The 20,889-nt window shown below is 39.7% G+C and overlaps 1 long non-coding RNA gene across 1 annotated transcript in view; it reads left to right on the top strand.

The window, feature by feature from the left end:
- Window positions 1–11,047, top strand: part of LOC129136694 (uncharacterized) — an 85,991-nt gene extending 74,944 nt beyond the window's left edge. The window contains exon 5 of the long non-coding RNA XR_008538594.2: window positions 9,529–11,047. This is a non-coding gene — a long non-coding RNA (uncharacterized LOC129136694). The remainder of the gene's footprint in view (window positions 1–9,528) is intronic.
- Window positions 11,048–20,889: the final 9,842 nt, after the last annotated feature.

The raw sequence follows: 20,889 nt of genomic DNA, 5'->3' as shown, positions 1-20,889 counted from the left end.
GTGACTCTTGTTATGTTTTAGCAAAGAGACTGGCAGCACTTTGTCCCTGCCCTAGAGATTTGTGGAACTTTGAACTTGAGACAGATGATTTAGGGTATCTAGCAGAAGAAATTTCAAAGCAGCAAAGCATTCAAGATATGACTTGGGTGTGTTAAAGGGATTCAGTTTGATAAGGGAAGCAGAGCATAAAAGTTTGAAAAAATTTGCCGCCTGATGATCTGATAGAAAAGAAAAACCTATTTTCTGAGAATAAATGCAAGCTGGCTCCAGAAATTTGCATAAGTAATGAGGAGCCAAATGTTAATCCCCAAGACAATGGTGACAGTGTTTTCAGGGCATGTCAGAGGTCTTCAAGGCAGCCCCTCCCATCACAGGCCTGGAGGCCTATGAGCTAAAAATGGTTTCATGGGCCGGGCCCAGGGTCCCCGTGCTATGTGCAGCCTAGGGACTTGGTGCCCTGCATCCCAGACCCTCTAGCCATGGCTGAAAGGGGCCAATATAGAGCTAAGACCATGGCTTCAGATGATGCAAGACCCAAGCCTTGGTAGCTTCCACATGGTGTTGAGCCTGCAAGTGCACAGAAGTCAAGAAATGGGGTTTGGGAACCTCTGTCTAGATTTCAGAGGATGTATGGAAATGCCTGGATGCCCAGGCAGAAGTTTGCTGCAGGGGTGGGGCCCTTATGGAGAATCTCTGCTAGGGCAGTGAAGAAGGAAAACATGGGGTTGGAGCTCCCACACAGAGTCCCTACTGGGGCACTGCCTAGTGGGCTGTGATAAGAGGGCCACCGTCCTTCAGACCCCAGAATGTTAGATCCACCAACAGCTTGCACTGTGTACCTTGAAAATCCACAGACACTCAACACCAGCCTGTGAAAGCAGCTGGGAGGGAGGCTGTACCCTGCAAAGCCACAGGGGTGGAGCTGCCCAAGTCTATGGGAACCCACATTTTGTATCAGCGTGACCTGGTTGTGAGACGTGAAGTCAAAGGAGAACATTTTGGAGCTTTAAGATTTGCCTTCCCCGCTGGATTTCAGACTTGTATGGGGCCTGTAGCCCCTTTGTTTTAGCCAATCTTTCCCATTCAGAATGGCTGTATTTACCCATTGCCTGTACCCCCATTGTATCTAGTGAGTAACTAACTTGCTTTCAATTTTATAGGATCATATGCAGAAGGTACTTACCTTGTCTCAGATGAGACATTGGACTGTGGACTTTTGAGTTAATGCTGAAATGAGTTAAGACTTTGGGGGACTGTTGGGAAGGCATAATTGGTTTTGAAATGTGAAGACATGAAATTTGGAGGGCCAGGGAAGAAATGATATGGTTTGACTGTGTCCCCACCCAAATCTCATCTTAAATTTTATCTTCCACAATTCTTATGTGTTGTTGCGGAGACCTGCTGGGAGGTAATTGAATCATGGGGGCAGGGTTTTCCCGTACTGTTCTTGTGATAGTGAATAAGTCTCATGAGACCTAACAGTTTTTTAAGGGGGAGTTTCCCTGCACAAGCTCTCTCTTTGCCTGCTGCCATCCGTGTAAGATGTGACTTGCTCCTCCTTGCCTTCCACCATGATTGTGAGGCCTCCCCAGCCATGTAGAACTGTGAGTCCATTAAACTCTTTCCTGCATAAATTACCCAGTCTCTGGTATGTCTTTATTACCAGTGTGGAAACAAACTAATACCATACTTTTGCTTATTTTTTGTTTGTTTGTTTTTATAGGCTTTTAAGTTCAAGGAAGTAAAGGAATGTAAAGTTAGATAGGGGTCCTTTATTTACAAAGACAAAAATGATGAGAAGTCTTCCAATGTGATTCTTAATCAGATGTTTGGCTTGTCAATGACCTACAGTTAGTCTAGGTCTTAGAGGAGCCAGATAACTCTACTTCTGAAGTTTAGGCATCATCACTCTGTCTAAGTGCCACCTCTCTAGCAGTAGATCATGGTTAGTTTTATTCCAATCACTGTTTCAGGTACTCACTCTCTCATCCTCTCTGTAGCTATAGGTGACCATATGACCCAATCCAGCCAATGAGGAGCAAAATGAATTTATCTAGCAGTGTTTTGGGTTAAGATTATTCACTTAAGAAAATACTGATATGAGAATTAGCTCCATCGTCTCTTCTTTAGATGCTGCTATAGGAGAATATACTTACAATCTTCTTGCAAACATTAGGTGGGATCCTAGAGAACCCAGATGTTTATCCAAGGTCCTGTCACCATTTGACTGCTGACATACATAAAACATGTGCCTCCACATTTTTTATAACATAAAAAATTAAACATCTTTCTTGTAAGACACTGTCAGTAGTAGGTTTTTTTTCCCAGTTAAAATAGCCCTGGCTATACATTTGCTTACTTTTCTTGAGCTGAAAAGAAATTATAATCTAACTTCATCTGAGTGTTATTCAGTGTGGTACATAGAAAATGAAACTAAAAAGAGAAACTAAAACATGATTATTAACACATAATTGGTTTCAACATTTACCAACAAACACCAGTACAGGAGGATACCTTTGCCCCTTAAATGATGGATTAGCACATTTTCCCTGAGTTTCTTTTCCTCAGATTATATCAAGGCTTTGGTGAAATCCATCTGTCCTGATACTTTGGTGGTTGGGGTTCTTGGCAGCTGAAATAATTTGGCAAGCTGGTGTCCATTTTTATCATAGACTTAAGTAGATATAATCAATCTTTGGCTTGCTATTTCACGTTGAGAGTACATTCTTGATTCATGCCTTATTTGGAGAAGCTGCCAACATCCACTTATCACACGTAAAATTACGGGAGAAGAGAGGAAACAACGTCATCAAGTCTCTGGAAGTCAGAGTATCCATTCTCAGCAAGATTGTTAGATTCACAATCTATGATTCTGAAGAATGAGTGTACTTTATTCGATAGAAAGTGCAATCCTGAAAATTCAAAATTATGTGGGCTTTGGGGTTATTTTATATGGGTTCTGATTTTATTTTTGTTATCTAATAGTGTAATGACTTTAGGCAAGTCAGAATTGGTCTATATTTTAGTTTCATCAGTAAAACTGGAAATGTGTATTGCGGAATTTAAGTGAAGTAATGCGGATAAATCACAGGAACCTAAAACCGATTTTCTTAATAGAGAGATAGATATAGGTAAACATATAGATAGAAAGATATATAATGTATGTAATATGTATGCAATAGTATTACAATTATATTGTATTACAATATATGTAATACATATACTATTGCACATGTATATGTAATATGTACATGTGCAATAGCATACATATTGCATACACATATGTAATAGTATACATATTGCATACACATATTACATACACATATGTACTTTATTTGATAGAAAGTGCAATCCTGAAAATTCAAAATTATGTGGACTTTGGGGTTATTTTGTATGGTTTCTGATTTTATTTTTGTTATCTAATAGTGTAATGACTTTAGGCATACACATATGTATATGTAATATGTATACTATAGCTCAGCTACAATATAAATTATTACTAGAGAGAGCTAGAAATCCTGCTGATGAAGTAACAAGAGTGAAGAGGCTAAAGGTGGTTCTTTTGATATTAGCAGCCACATCCAGATGAGATATTAAATTTGCATCACCGTCACCTGACTTCAAGTTTTTATCTTTATCTTTGATTTTCAGTTGTTTGAATATGGTTTGTCTAAATAAAATATAAATTACTAAATGTTTAAAATAATGATTAAAATGAATTTAAAGTAGTTGAAGTAAAATTTACCAAAACTGAACCACAGAGAGAAAAGAGAATGAAGACACAGAACATACTTTTCATATCCAGTGGGGTGATTTCAGTCTAATACGCATGTAATTGGAAATCCAAAAGAAGACGGCAAAAAAGATGGAGGGGAAAAATTATTCAAAGAAGGAATAGCTGCGAATTTTCCAAAAAGAATCAAACCATTAATCCAGAAACCTCAGAGAAGAACAAGGGGTTTTTGTTTTGTTTTGTTTTTAAGCTAAACAAATTATATTTGAATTCTGAAAATCAACAATAAAGACAAAAACTTGAAGGCAGGAGGCAAGTAGCAAATGGAAAGACATTTCAGGGGAAAGGACTTTGAGTCAGGATGCAATTAGTGAAGAATGAGTCCACCTGTGACTGATTTACCTGTTTAATTTTCTCTAGAGCGTCGAATCCGATAAAGAAAAAAAACGCTTGCACTCTCGGAAGCTTTCTTGTTCTTGCCACTCCTTCTCTGTGTCTTGTTCTTCCGACTGCAGCTTCGGTGGATCTGGGGCTGGTTCAAATTGCTGACCTGAGGATTCCCAGCATGGATCTAATGTCTAATGAGGATGAGTTGGTGTCCCAAACACTCGTGGAAACATCCACCTTTATGGCTGCAGAATCTCTTCAGCACTGATGTGAACTTTACATGGAGGAGAACTCATTAAAAACGTGCGTTTCTGGACCATCTCAAAGATTCTGATTGGAAGTTCTAAAGTCAGGCCCTGGAAGGTATATTATTCACACAGGATTCTTCAAGATTCTGATGTATGTGTCGTATTATTGAACCCTCATGGCACCACATTGAGTTAGATGCTATGACTATCCCCACTATACAGAACAGGAATGTTAAGCTCACAGGCCCAATATTCAAAACTAATAAGTAACAGAAATTGAGCTCAATTCCACACCTATCTGAGACCCAAAACCAGGTCTCCAAGTTGCTCTTAATCTTTTCCCCACACTGCCCATCCCTTCTTTCTGTCTCCTACCCTTGTGACATTGAGACAGGCAGTGGCTGTACCAGGGGAACTAGAACATATTTCTTCCCTGGTCTGGAGATGCAGAACACTGAGCATAATCAGTGCTTCTCAAGCTTTAATATTCACTTGAATTACCTGGAGATCTTGTTAAATATGCAGATTTTGATCCAGTAGTTTTGGGATGGAACCCAAGGTTTGGTGCTCTTAACAAGCTCCCAGGTGTGGGTAGTTGCAAGTAGATGTACAAGTTTGTCTGTCAAGAGTTAGACATTGTCTTCTCCTGAAAATCTTTCAGTTTTATCAGATTCAATAATGTGCGATTCAAGTAAATGCAGACATTTAAATGCCACGCCCTTCAGCAAGCCTGGGACACAAGAAGGGAAAAACGTGTTCTTCAGAGGCTCGGTCAGTGTCTACTGGGAAGGCATATGTGTTCAGCACTGTAACAATAAACAGGAATCTTACATGAGTGTGTGAATTTTGGTCTTAAAAAAATAAACCTTTGATTAGAGCACAAGAAAGTGAAAGAGGAGTTGGGGGAGAAGAATATTAAGACTTGGACAGGGAAAGAAGGGATTTTGAAAAGAGTAATATTGGAATGAGTTTTTTAATTACTAGAAATTCAAAAAATAACAGAAACAGGCCGGGTGCAGTGGCTCACGCCTGTAATTCCAGCACTTTGGGAGGCTGAGGAGGTGGATCGTGAGGTCAGGAGTTCACGACCAGCCTGGCCAAGATGGTGAAACCCCATCTGTACTAAAAATACAAAAATTAGCCAGGTGTAGTGGCAGGCACCTGTAATCCCAGCTACTCAGGAGGCTGAGGCAAAGAATTGCTTGAACTCAGGAGGTGGAGGTTGCAGTGAGCCGAGATCATGCCATTGCACTCCAGCCTGGGAGACAGAGGGAGACTGTCTTAAGAAATAAATAAATAAATAAATAAATAAATAAATAAATAAATAATAACAGAAACAAAATACCACTCATGGACATGTATGCTTACACCTTATGTGCTTGGAATTTTGCATTGTCTTGTTAGCTCCGTAGCAACCCTGTGATATCAGTATTATTATCCCCATTTATCAGATGAAGAACTTGAGGCTGAAACCGGTTAAGTAAACTCACCAAAGGAAACCCAGCCAGCATGAGGTGCAGCTCAGGCTTAAACCCACTGTCTGGCTCGCTGTCTGGCTCGAGAGTGACCTATGGAAGGAAGGGCATGAGGAAGGACCATGCCGCTGCACAAGTGTCCAGGGAACCTCAGGCCATTTCACAAGGACAAGCTCAGGCCAAGTGAGTCCGCCTCTAAGAAGAGAGACTGGGGAGGTGGAAGCAAGTTGCTTTGGTGGATTGGACAGCCATGCTGATGAGTCAGGGCTCTTGTTTGTGAGCAATCAGGGGCATTTCACGGTTCTTGATGAAGAGAGCAAAGATCAGCTGGTGGCCATCAAGCAGACCAAGAGTTCTTTCCCAAGAATTTATAATAACTGGAATTTCTATACATCTCCAGAATGCATGCATGTCAAAACGCATTATGCAACCTTTGCTGACATCAAGGTGCCAAAACATCTACAAATGTAATCGTTACCATGACCTACATAACTAATACAGTCCAGGTTCAAATTACCCTTAAGCTCCTGACACAATCCTGTCACTTTCTAGATGCATCTGGAGAACCCGGAGAAACCTAGCGTAACCCTCCCATCTCAATCAGACTGAAAGGTCCATCAATACCACGAAGGACAATCCACCGCAGTGCACTTAGTCCTCTCTTGCTGAGATGCCCCTCTGCACTCGGCTGCAGCGTTTCTTTCCATCTAATACGATATTCCATTTCAAGCCTATGCTGTTGTTGGTAAATTCTTCTTGCTACCCATGAGCAAACCACTCTCTACTGCCAGGGCTGTGACACCTCACTGGACACCTCGCCTGGCACTTGAGAAGGAAACAGCAAAATGATCAGAACTTTCAGAAAATTAGGCTCAGTATCCCCCTATCAATCAAAGAGTGGATACAGAAAATGTATATATGTACTATGCAATACTACTCAGCCATAAACAGGAACAAAATAATGGCATTTGCAGCAACCTGGATGGAGTTGGATATCATTATTCTAAGTGAAGCAACTCAGGAATGGAAAACCAAACATCATATGTTCTCACTTACAAGTGGGAGCCAAGCTATGAGGACACAAAGGCATAAGAATGATACAGTGGACTCTGAGGACTCAGGGGGAAGGGTGGTAGGGGGAGGAAGGATAAAAGACTACACACTGGGTACAGTGTACACTGCTTGGGTGATGGGTGCACCAAAAATCTCAGAAATCACTACCGAAGAACTTATTCATGTAATCAAACACCAACTGTTCCCCAAAAACCTATTGAATTTTTTTAAACAATGGAATGGATTGACACAAGGAAGTAGAAGCCATAGGTTGGCATTCCCCCTAACTAAGAAGTTAACTATGAAATAATCAATGTAGTAAAAGTGTAATTCTATCTCTAAGAGACGTTGGTGAGGACCCGGCACAATGGCCAGGAAAAAAGCTCAGGGCTTCAAGTGAGGAAGGAATGGTGAGAGGGATATGGTGGAAGCTGAATTAACAAGTTCTTTTCTAAATTTGTTTTTTTTTTTTTATTTTGCTGTACATTGACAATTCATACTTGCATACGTTTACGGGGTACAAAGTGATATTATGATCCATGAATACAGCGTTGAATAATTAAATCAAGCTAATTAGTATATCTATCATCTCAAATACTTAAATAGTTTTTGTGGTGAGAACATTTAACATTTACTCTTTTAGTGATGTTTCAATGTACAATACCCTATTATTGACTATGTTCACCATGTTGTGCAATAGGTTTCAAAAAAATAAAAAGATTCCTCTTGTCTAACTGAGATTTGTACCCTTTAACCATCATCTGCCCATTACCATCTCCCCTCTCGCATCTGGAACCACCATTTTACTCTCTGCTTCTATAATTTGATAGTTTTGGAATCCACATATAAGTGAGAACTGCAATATTTATCTTTCTGTGCCTGGATCATTTCATTTATCATAATGTCCTCTAGTTTCATACCTGTTGTGGCAAATGGCAGAAATCCCTTCTGTTTTAAGGCTGCATAGTATTCCGTTGTGTATACACACACACACAAGGCACAAACACACATTTAAATTTTTAGATTTTTCACATTTTTAAAAATCCCTCCATCTGTTGATGGACACTCAGTTTGGTTCCGCATCTTGGCTGTTGTGGCTAGTGCTACAATGATCGTGGAAGTACAGAGATCTCATCGATAAACTAACTTCAAATCTTTTGGGGAAATACCCAGAAGTAGGATTGCTGGACTATATGGTAATGCTATTTCTAGTTTTTTGGAGAACTGCCATACCATTATCCTTAATAACTTTGTTAATTTGCATTTTCACCTACAGCACACAAGTGTTCTCTTTTCTCTATATCCTTGCTGCCTGCTGCTTCCTATTTTTTGGCTTTTTGATAATAACCTGAATTAACAAGTTTTAAAGATCCATTGCCTGTGGAACAAGAAAGGGAGGAAAAAATGTCAAATGACTAGAATGCTTTTAGTCCCTGATCCTGGGAAGGCGGTTATTGATACCCACAACCAGATTCCCTAAAGTGAGAAGAGCTTTGTGAGAGAAATCAAGCTCCCCTGAGGCCTGTGACTTTTGAAATGTCTTTAGGACATTGAAAACACTGATCTAGAGCCCTGCGGAGCAGCTGCCTCTCAGCTCCAACATCCTTTCTATCTCACGTCCCACCTCTTCCATGAAGCGTGCCCTGACCCCTCGGTCTGCACTGTGTTGTCCGTCGCTGACCCATTGTTGTGGGTGGACACGGTGCCCTAGTGTTCTGTGATGCAGTCTCCTATTATCTCATATGTTGGGTTCCGCTGAGCTGAGCTCTCCCTCACTAGTGATGACATCTGTATTTTTATGTCTGAGGAGGTTATGAACTCCTGAAGCTTCATCTGAGTTCCAGTCCCTGGGGATTTGGGGGAATTTAACTCCATTGAGGATTAGAAGGTCATTGCTTCTCTATGATTTTGGCTATGCCCTTGATGTCTCTAAGATGAAGAAGCAACAGCAATGACAATCACAGCAACAATAAAAATCAATACTGGCTGCTAAATTTTCTCTGAAAATATTTATTGGGCTGTGCATGGTTTAAAGAAAATATATGGGTTTATATGATTTTTAGACAGGGTAAAATTCTCCAGTTGAAGAAAACTCCCACCATTCCTTATTGCCTTAATCCTTTCCAGTTCATCCACCCATCTGACTTCTGAAAGCACACGTCTTCAGCCCCTGACCTGAGGTCTGTCCTCTGTCCTGTGGTGATCTACCTGGCTCCCCTCACTAGTACCACACTTCCTGCCTTCACACCAACTGGAGCTCTTAACAAGAATGGATCATATTCTTTTCTTTCTTCACCTTCTTTTTTAAATTGTCCGCAGTGAGGCATTATAATGAGTGTGTCTGTCACCAATGCTCCATAGGTTAGCATTCCCCCTTACTAAGAAGTTAACTATGAAATAATCAATGTAGTAAAACAGTGTAATTGTATCTCTAAACTACTAAACTTGCAAAAACACCAGATTCAATGGCATCTCATGCTAATCTGCCTGTGGAACAAAAACCCTGGATCCACAGGTTGAGACCCTCATACCACGCATTAGTATTCACTTAGTGATGTCTCTAGCAGTCCCTGCTTACCTCCTTTTTGCTGGCTGACTCATTCCCACTCATTTTCTCTTGTTATATTTGCAGGCTCACTGCCCAGTAGAAGCTGAAAAGATTCAGTACGAGTAAAAGAAGAGATCTGAAATTTGCAGCTTGTCATAGAAAGGTATTTGTTTTCTTTTTATTTATTTGTTTTAAACTGTGATTTTAGGTTCAAGGGTTACATGTGCAGGTTTGTTAATACAGGCAAACTCATGTCATAGGGGTTTGGGGTACAGACCATCTCATCTCTCAGGTAATAAGCATGGTACCCGACAGTTATTTTTCTTGATCCTCTGTCTCCTTCCATCTTCCTCCTTTAAGTAGGTCCCAGTGTTGGCTGTTCCCCTCTTTGTGTCTATTGGTTCTCATTATTTAGCTCCCCCATATAAGCGAGAACATGCAGTATTTGGTTTTCTATTTCTGCATTCTTTCACTAAAGATAATGGTCTCCAGCTCCATCCATGTTCCTGCAAAGGACATGATCTCATTCATTTCACTGCTGCATAATATTCCATGGTATAAATGTACCATATTTTCTTTATCTAGTCTATTGTTGATGGGCATTGAGGTTGATTCCATGTCTTTGCTATTGCGAATAGTACTTCAGTGAACCTACGTGTACATGTTTCTTTATGGTAGAACAATTTATATTCCTTACTACCCAATAATTGGATTGCTGGGTCAAATGGTAGTTCTGTTTTTAATTCTTTGAGGAATCACCACACTGCTTTCCACAATTATGCGAGAAAGTTCAATAACACTCATCATCAGAGGCTTCTGTTTTGTAAAACAAGTATGTTGGTCTTTGAGTTATGCCTGGATATTTTCTGCTGGTCCCTCAAAGATGTATTTTTTTGTTAATCCTACTTCCTGCTCTGCACCCTGGGAGATGGAGGGCTGCAGTTTGCTGCCAGTTGTGGTCAGGCCATGAGAGAAACTCCCAGAAGGTCAGAGGGTGGCAGGAGAGAGCTCAGAGTGTTGATCCTCCTGGCTCTGCCCCAGTGGTGTCGCTGCTCAGCATTGCTGTTTATGCTCCTCAACATGAGGACACAGCCTTGTCCTTGAGGGAGGCTGTCTCCTGGATTTCTCCAGGACCTAGAACCAGCTCTCTTCCATTTCCTGCTTCAGGATGAAGAACAGTAGGGGCTTCTCCTGGGGGCTTCCCAATCTTGTTTTTGTTCCTGTTACACTAACAGGATCACTGTTAATTTTCCCAATCTCTTTAGTCACTCATTTGAATGAACTATTTCTCACAGCTATTCTAACTGATACAGGTTACTTTATTTATATTTTTGAAAATGACTCCCAAGGTGCTTCAGGATGTTTTACTTTATTTCATCTTAGCCTGTGCCTGGTGGCCGGTTTCGATGAATTTTGGATCCCTATTTCAGCATGAGGCGTTAGCATCTCTGGCTGCAATGAATGAAATGCAGCCATTCCGAGAAATATATGCACACAGTTTAGAAGTACCCACTGTCCTATAGCTCCCATTTACTAAATGAAAAGAGAATAACGCTGGAGGCTGCAAACCATCCCCGGCCTTCTGTCTGGATAGAGTGGTTATAAACAAAACAAAACAAAACAAAAAACAAATTTCTGTCCTGCACCTCAGAGACTCACACATCTTTGGAAATAAGTCTAGGTGTTTTCTGATGTTTTAAAATCCAATACAAAGTATTCCAAATGCAAGGAGACATATTGGATGGGGTGAGCTTAGTATGCACGCCTTAAGATGAACGTTTATGCAAATTAGCAGGTCCACTTGAAGGAATCCCTTCCAGAGAATCTGATGAGTGAGCTCCCAGCTTTGTGGATGCCATCAACACTTGAAAACTACTGAAGCATCTGCAGGCATCGGCTGGGTCAGCTAGTTAGGAAGAAGCAGTAAAACAAACTACCTCTTCTCTATGGAACATATTTCCACTTGTGTAATTAAAGAGGTGTAGGCCTGTTTCTGAGTTAGAAGAAAAGGCATTTCCAAAGAAGCAATAGAAACAACTCGGATGCCTGCTGGTCCTATGTCTATGCAAGCGGAAGTTGTGTGGTTCCCACTCAGTGAATAATAGAGTTTATACCATACTTGCACTGCATTATAGCAGGCTGTTTGCTTCCTAACTCCCCCTTCCCTCAACTCTCTCTTTCATAGATTCTTCTTTCTTCTGCTTGTGTGCAGGATAGCATTGCTCTCATGGGTGCTATTCACCAAACACAGGGACTCTTCACCTCATGAGCTAAGGATTGCTGGTGCTGGCTGGGTGAGGTCATGTGACTATTTCTGGTCAATGAATTTTCAGCAGAGTTTTTAAAATAAGTTTTTTCTTATTGATATATATTTGTACATTTTTTCCTTCCTTCCCTTCCCTTTCTCCTTCCTTCCTTCCCTCCCTCCCTCCTTTCTTTCTTTTCTTTTCTTTCTTTCTTTCTTTCTTTCCTTCTTTCTTTCTTTCTTTTTCTCTTTCTCTGTTTCTCTCTTTCTTTCCTTGTTTTTCTTTCTTTCTTTTGATTTCTTTCTTTCTTTCATGGAGAGTCTTGTTCTGTCTTCCACGTTGGAATGCAGTGGCACAATCTTAACTCACTGCAGCCTCAAACTCCTGGGCTCAGGCAGTTCTCTCACCTTGGCCTCCCAAAATGCTGGGATTATAGAAATTATAGTGAGCCATTGTACTCAGCTATTGTACATATTTTTGAGATAACATGTAATATTTTGATACATGTATACGATGTGTAATAGTCAAATCACAGTAACTGGAATATCCGTAACTTAAATATGTATATTTTCTTTGTGTCAAAAACATTCCAATTCTTCTCTTCTAGCTATTTTGAGATATAGAATAAATTATTATTAGCTATGGTTATGCTACTGACCTATCAAACACTGGGTCTTGCTTCTTCTGTCTGACTATGTATTCTATCCATTGATCAACCTCTTTTCAATGTCCCTTTTCCATACCCTTCTCTGCATCTGGTTTTATAATTACTGAGAAGCTTTTTAAAAGGCACTGATGTCTAGAACATTGAATTCGTGTCTCTCAGGATGAGATCTAAGAAACAGTGATATTTTAAATCTCCTGAGTTGATTTTAGTATACAACTGATGTTGAGAACAGTTAGTTAGACCACAATAAAGAAAACAAAGAGAACATTCCTGGGCTTGGGTAGACTATGTTAATGGGTATAGTGCACATGTCACATTTATGTTTTTTATTTTAATGTTGGTGCCAATCACTGATGTCATTTCTATGAATAAAAGTTATTGCATTTCACAAGCAACATCCAAGAGCCCCTTTGGTCTATGGCACCTCCAAGAGTTATAAAGAAAGCCAAAGGCAGCCAGATGCAGGCATGCCCAGTCTCTCCTCCTTTCTGTCATGTTTTCTGTGATGCCATCATTGCCTAGGACACCACTGCACACATGGTCTTCTGATTCAGCTCTGTTGTTTCTCAAGTGCTACACCTTAACAAAGACAAGTACTGAAAGTGATTTAATTGAATTCAACATGGTGGTGAGAGGGGTGCCCTCCTAACTTACCAATAGCTTCTCTCCCTTCAGGTGCAGTCTAAAGATCCTTTGTCCCACCACACAGGAAACCAAAGATGCATCCTGGAGATTTAGCAAAGCTTAACCTCATATTACCTGAATATCTTTGTTTGAGACAGAATGAAGTGGCCATCTGTCCATTTCCCCTCAGGACTGAAAGCCCTGGCTTGTAGGTCAACCTGATCCTCATGTATAGATTCCTGTGGTCTCAAACTTGGGTCCTTTGTTGAGCAACAATGGCTGAAATCTTCATCCTTTGTATTATCTCTAAGAGCTTTCTTTATCCCAATGGTTTTAAGGATGGAATTTCTTATTTTCAAACAAAAGTATCTTTCATTCTTTAGTGAATAAATAAAATGACCATTCTCATACCTTGAGATTCTGCTCTGCCTCCCCTAGATACACTAGGGTAGGCATGTCCACTATTTCCAAGCTCTCTTCACTGAGAATTATTACTCTATTTTCAGATAGCCACTAGACTTGAATACTGTGTCGAAAAGGGGTTAGCAAAGTCTGCCCACAAACAAATTCAGTTTGGGGGTCAGTTCCAGCTGATAGCCTGTTTTTGTTCAGCCTTTGAACTGAGAGTTGGTTTTACATTTTTAAAAAAGTTGTATAGGAGAAGAAAAGGAAGGGGAAAGAAAGGGAGGAGGAGATGAAGAGGATGAAAAGAAAGGAGGAGGAGCAAAAGAAGGGGAGAAAGAGAAGGAGGAAGGAGGCGGAGGAGGAATATGAGGAGGAGGAGAAGAAGAGGAAGGAGAAGAAGAGGAAGAAGAAGCAGAAGCAGCTGTAAAACCCAAGAAACTTAAACTATTTGCTATTCAACTCTACAGCAAAAGTTTACCAACCCTTTGTTTGAGTCTGCATTTTTTAGTTTGCATATGAAAAATAAGGTCTATCTAATCTTATTCCTGTATTCAATTATTTTTAGTAGTGAAATGCTTTACCAAAATAAAAATACACCCCCCTCCAGAGTATATCACCTGCTGTACGCCCTTAAGAATCACTGATCAATTTTTCCTGCCTGAATCCCCAGGTAGGACTCAACATAATAACCTCTATTGACCCCCAGTAAATATGTACTAGACTCCGCTTTACATAAATTGCATCATTTAACCCAAAGAGGTAAACTACTGCTTACATACCTATTTTACAAGTAAGGAAATTGATGCACAGAGAAGGTGGTGACTTGCCCCAGGTCCCAGAGCTACTCCATGCTGGAGCTGGGGCTTGGCTGCAGAGCCTGGGCTTGTATCACCCAACCAGCTGGTGTTTCTCATAGTCCATTGCTGTTTCCCCTGGATCCATTGCCCCTCTGTTTTCACACTGAGCATAGTGCAAGTAATTGCATCACACATGTTGTGTAGTACTATAACTTTCTCTGTCTTAAGCTGTCTTGCCAACAGACTGTGAGGTTGCTGAGGATGAGCCGGTGTCTCAGTCGTCTCTCTTCACTACCTGAAACAAAACCTATATGTATTCAGTGCTCAGCAATGCTGCTTAGAATGAATGGATAGATAGGTGCATCAATGAACGGCAGGGAGTCATTTCTCTGATTGTGATTGCTCACTGTCTTCTGTGCTGAATGGGCTGAGGGTAGACAGCCCACAGCCCCTGACTCACAAAGAAACAGGCTTACTCACTATAAAGATTATTGGGAGATGATAATTTTCAGAGAAGGAATCATTGATATCTTCTGCCCGGAATCCCATGGCTTTAGAGACATGCGTTTTTGGGGAGAGAATTTCACAGATTCTCTTCTTCACTGTTTACAAACAACTGAGCCAACTAGTGGGGTTGATGAGTGTGTAGATTTTCCAAGGTCATAGTAGGTAACATTTGCATGTCATAATATGTAACATTTGTAGGTCATAGTGTGTAACACTTGTATGTTATAGTATATAACATTCGTAAGTCACAACATATAATATTTGTAGGTCATAACATGTGACATTTGCATGTCATGGTGTGTAATATTTGTAGGTCATAGCATGTAACATTTGTAGGTCATATTATGTAACACTTGTAGGTCATAATAGGTAACATTTGTTGAGTAAGTTGGTCCACAGCCTGCTTCTCCCATCTACTCACCTCCCTGTAACAATGTGCAGGCTGTTTTACTTGTTGCTCATATTTCAACCTATTAATTAATTTTTAATATTTGTAAGAGTCAGCATAAATTCCCCAAGATAAAGTTGATTTCAGTAATAGTCATAAGTAATGTATAAAACATAACATGTTCTTTTTTTTTTTTTTTTTTTTTGATACAGAGTCTCACTCTGTCACCCAGGCTGGAGTGCAGAGTGCAGTGGTGTGATCTCAGCTCACTGCCACCTTCTCCTCCTGGGTTCAAGTGATTCTCCTCTGTCTTAGCAATTGCTCAACATGGCTTTTGCTTCTTCCAGACATTAGAATTTAAATGTTATTCAATACAACATTCAGCAGCATTGGGTTTTTCATGCAGCTCCTTCACCTGGCATTCCTGAACTCTCAGGAAGCGTTCCCCTTTTATGTCCTTTCTTTATACAATGGGAATTCCCTGAGCAGACATGTTCAACTGTACTCCTATTGGGAGCAGTACTGACTTTTCATTGTTTCTTTCCCCCGGAAAACTGACACCCCCGTTAAATATGCCCTCTGCCACCAGGCCTGTGAGAGCAACATGGGATATGCTCAGATCTCGACGAAGAAAACAGCAAAAGAAACCACCATCAGAGTGAACAGGCAACCTACAAAATGGGAGAAAATTTTTGCAACCTACTCACCTGACAAAGGGCTAATATCCAGAATCTACAATGAACTCAAACAAATTTACAAGAAAAAAAACAAACAACCCCATCAAAAAGTGGGCAAAGGATATGAACAGACACTTCTCAAAAGAAGACATTTATGCAGCCAAAAGACACATGAAAAAATGCTCATCATCACTGGCCATTAGAGAAATGCAAATCAAAACCACAATGAGATACCATCTCACACCAGTTAGAATGGCAATCATTAAAAAGTCAGGAAACAACAGGTGCTGGAGAGGATGTGGAGAAATAGGAACACTTTTACACTGTTGGTGGGACTGTAAACTAGTTCAACCATTGTGGAAGTCAGTGTGGCGATTCCTCAGGGATCTAGAACTAGAAATACCATTTGACCCAGCCATCCCATTACTGGGTATATACCCAAAGGACTATAAATCATGCTGCTATAAAGACACATGCACACATATGTTTATTGCGGCACTATTCACAATAGACTTGGAACCAACCCAAATGTCCAACAATGATAGACTGGATTAAGAAAATGTGGCACATATACACCATGGAATACTATGCAGCTATAAAAAATGATGAGTTCATGTCCTTTGTAGGGACATAGATGAAATTGGAAATCATCATTCTCAGTAAACTATCGCAAGGACGAAAAACCGAACACTGCATGTTCCATGTTCTCACTCATAGATGGGAATTGAACAATGAGAACACATGGACACAGGAAGGGGAACATCACACTCTGGGGACTGCTGTGGGGTAGGGGGAGGGGGGAGGGATAGCATTAGGAGATACACCTAATGCTAAATGACGAGTTAATGGGTGCAGCCCACCAGCATGGCACATGTATACATATGTAACTAACCTGCACATTGTGCACATGTACCCTAAAACTTAAAGTATAATAATAATAATAATAATAATAAAGAAAACTGCAAACAATTGCTTCCTTTGAACATAAAAATCAGGACTTCCACCTTCAGGGGGAAAAAGTGATCATGTTCTTTCTTCTTTGTCTATTACGTGTAATACAGGACTTGCAATGAAAAGTTTATAACATCTCTAAAGTATTTATTGATGTGATGCAAATAACATATATGATCGATTGTCTTTTTGGTTGCCCATTATTTGTTCCAGCATTGAGTGACTGGTTGTGTTTGAGCAGGCTCTGCATTTATCAGGGGCTGCTTTTAGTTTGGGCAATTATAATGTAGTCTGTGCAGGGAAACGAGATTGGGTATTAGCTTCCTCAGTTTATCTTTAAACATCTATGCTCACAGCCTTTCATATCTTTTTGTTTCCTCTCCTCCTCTTTTATTTATGTGTCTTTTTATTTTTGTATATGTATGCATATGTGTGTTTATAAAGCTATAGGCATAGATTTATGCACCAAACCCTTAAGAATATACTATAAAGAAAATTTGTAAAAATTTTCAGACCATGAATTCAAATGTACAAAGCACGTAGCTCATGTAATTTTCTACAAATGAACTTAATTTCAAATATAAGGTCCCACTTGTCCTACATCTGCGATGCTTTGGGATACCTTCATTTCTTTAAATTCTGAGGAAAGGGTTGATGCACGATCAGGGCGTTGGGATGGAGAAACACCGTTGCAGAAAAATACAGTTGGTGAAAAGTGAATTTTGCAGCAGATGTAGATTGGTTTGAGAAGAGTCAGCAACTTGTTCACTTTAAAAAATAAATGTATCTACTGCAAATCATGGAACAATTAGAGAAATACTTCTCCCTTGAATCTAGTTCTGATTTAATGGTCTGGAAAGATTCTAAATGTTAGTCTGGAACAGGTCTTGTTAGAAAGTTGGGGATTTAAGCCGGCACGGTGGCTCACGCCTGTAATCCCAGCACTTTGGGAGGCCGAGGTGGGTGGATCATGAGGTCAGGAGTTCAAGACCAGCCTGGCCAAGATGGTGAAACCCCCTCTCTACTAAAAAATACAAAAATTAGCTGGGTGCAGTGGCGGGTGCCTGTAATCCCAGCTACTCGGGAGGCTGAGGCAGGAGAATTGCTTGAACCCGGGAGGCAGAGTTTGCAGTAAGCCAAGATCGCGCCACTGCACTCTAGCCTGGGTGACAGAGCAAGACTCTGCCAAAAAAAAAAAAAAAAAAAAAAAAAAAGGTTGGGGGTTTAAATATTGTTTTTAGAAACTGTTTGGTGCTGTACCACAGGCCTTGCTCTAGAATTACCCCAACATCCTCCATATCTTGTATGCTTTGACTTTAATCTATGGAGGTAATAACCTTTGACTCAATAATTTAGATGAAAGCTTTTTATAGCTTGAAAATATTCTTTAACCTCTTACAAATGGTGACTTTTCCAGCTGCAAAGATGGCTCAAATGATTGCAAAATGTGGAATTCTTTAACACACAACCTTTAAAAGAACTTGAACGCACATTTCTCATCTTTATAAAACTGATTTGTTGACAGGGGCGGGAAGATTTAGAGTTTCTAGGACGATGTGGAAATAAGAAATTGCACGGGGCTTTCTCAAGGTTATATCAAGAGTGAAGAGAGATGCCATTGTGGTTCTCAGTGGAACTGTTATAGAGCTCCTTTAATAAAGACAAGTGAGCATGAAAACTAAAGCTGCAATACTGTCTTTTCAGAAAATCGAACCAAATACACAATGTCCGTGCTCCTCAGCCAATTTTCAAAATCTTTGTTATTGTTTAAATAATAGCAAATTACTTGAACATAAAAAGGCAAGAAAATTCTGTTATTAATCCTGTAATTCAGGGGCTCAGCAGGAAACACCTGGCACATGCAAATGAAGATAATTGAAAGATAGATTAATAAAGGGACCATCTACAAAGATGTTGACAGATTGTAAAGCAAACCGCACAGGATATTACAGTTACTTAAATCCAACTGTGGTGGGAGTTCTTACCACACCCAGGCATCAGGGCAGGAGGCGGCCAGGAAGGGTGCATGGAGAGGCTCATTGCTGCTGTAAAGTTCCATCAGTTGTAATAATCCAGCAATGAGATGTCTGAAGCACAAATGCATGGATCTTGCTCTCCTACCTTCTCCTGGTTTCCTGCAAGTGATTCCTTTCTAATCTAAAGGCAAAGAAGAGGTAAGCTGATTATGATGCATCTCCACAGAGTAGCCTGCTGGGATTCAAAAGAGAATAAAGAAGGACTGAGGGCAGATATGTGACTGTAAGGACCAAAAAAAAAAGAAAATATATGTATATGTATTATAGTAAAGCAAAAATATATTAATTTGTACATATGCATTATAACATATTGTTATAAAATACTATTTATAAATAATAAAATTATCTGTCTATCATCTATCATCTATCTCCCCTTAAGGACCCTAAACACCAAAATACCTGGCTCCATCTTAAAAATTAGCGACCTACCCTATTTGTATTTATGTTGTAGTAATACTTAGGAGTATCTTAATCCTCATATAGAAATTCAGCTACTAATACTACAACAGGTAAAAGAGAGTAGCAAAGTAATGTCTACATTTAGATATGATGCATTATTCTCTTAATATCTTTCATTTAATGGGATCCAAAGTACACTTACCAGAACAACTAAAGTTACTTTTCTCCTCTATTCAAGAAATTGCTCGAGAACTTTTAGAATCTCTTATTTGTTTCTCATATTAGACTATGGGCTGGGCCACATGGGTTTAGATCCTTAGTATAACTCATTCAGTTTTTTTGGGTCAAGTGTGTGTATTCTTTGAAGGGGAACAGATACCTTCATACAAATTGGCTTACATAAATAAATAAGAAATTCATAATTGAAGTGAAAGATCATTTAAATTCAGAGAGAGCAGGGTATCAAAACAGGAAGGCAGCCAACTCCTTTGACGTGAAGCTGTGTTTTTGAGGTTGCTTTTAGATGCAAGTTTCAGAATATTCAACTCTTTCTACTTCAACAATAGGCTTTTATCCTAATAGACAGAATATCTGGAATCAGTCAATCTGGAGTTGATTCAATGCCTCAATGGTGTGATCTCATTTTTCTCTTCTGGCATGCTAAGGTTGTCCACTGTATCTTCCCTATTAATAATAGGGAAGATATAGATATTAATAATAGAGAAATAATAGTTTTACCAAATCATTTTCTAGCACATGGCAGGATTGAACTTTCTAGTGCCTTCATGGTCAGGTGGTTCCACATGAGTAATTTGTTCCAGAGAATTCAGAACAGAAGGAACAAACGCCATTTATGGTCAAGACCAGTTAAATGTAAGGTTGAGATCCTCAGAATTTCCTTCCCATTGGCAAAGCAACAAGCAGCATTCAAAATAACACTACTCTGTTGGCCCATATTTGTGTTTGCCCAAAATAAGCACAAGTTCTAGTTGTCCCACAGTGAATGTAACAGAAAAAAAACACAACCTGGTATGTTGCTTACAATTAGATTAAGTGTAGAATTACTTGAACCTGGGAGGCAGAGGTTGCAGTGAGCCGAAATTGTGCCACTGCACTCCAGCCTGGAGACAGAGCAAGGCTCCATTTAAAAAAAAAAAAAAATTAGATTAGGTGTTATTTGTTACTGCAGCACTGCATAGCTTATTCTGATGAAAGGATGCCTTCAACAGTTTGATCATCACATCTTCACTCAACAGCGTCAAAAATCATGAAAACGATGGGTGACTAGAGACATTTGTCCTCTATCTCTGCATCTTTACACAGAAGAAACAGAAATTCTCTCAGATTCTCTGATCTTCCAGAGTAACATATCCAGAAAAATTACAAAGCAAGGTGTTAAAAAATAGCACAGCACATGGAGTAGATTCCAGACATGGGGTTGTCAGATAATACAGTAATTGTATATTTTTATTTTTTGAGGAGTTTCCAAACCATTTTCCATAATGGTCATAGCAATTTACATTCTCAACAACAGTGCACAGGGTTCCCTCACCCCCATTCCCATTGGTTAAATTTTATTTAACCAATATTTGTTATCTCTTGTCTTTTTGATAATAGCCATTCTTGCCGGTGTGAGGTGGTATCTCACTGTGGTTTTGAATTGCATTTCCCTGATGATTAGTGATGTTGATGTTGACTACCTTTGCGTATACCTGTTGTCCATTTATATGTCTTCTGTGAAAATATGT

Source organism: Pan troglodytes, chromosome 10 (assembly GCF_028858775.2).
Source record: "Pan troglodytes isolate AG18354 chromosome 10, NHGRI_mPanTro3-v2.0_pri, whole genome shotgun sequence".
Classification (NCBI taxonomy): Eukaryota; Metazoa; Chordata; class Mammalia; order Primates; family Hominidae; genus Pan; species Pan troglodytes.
The sequence above is the reverse complement of the archived record's forward strand: the minus strand, read 5'-3'. Positions and strand labels throughout refer to the sequence as shown.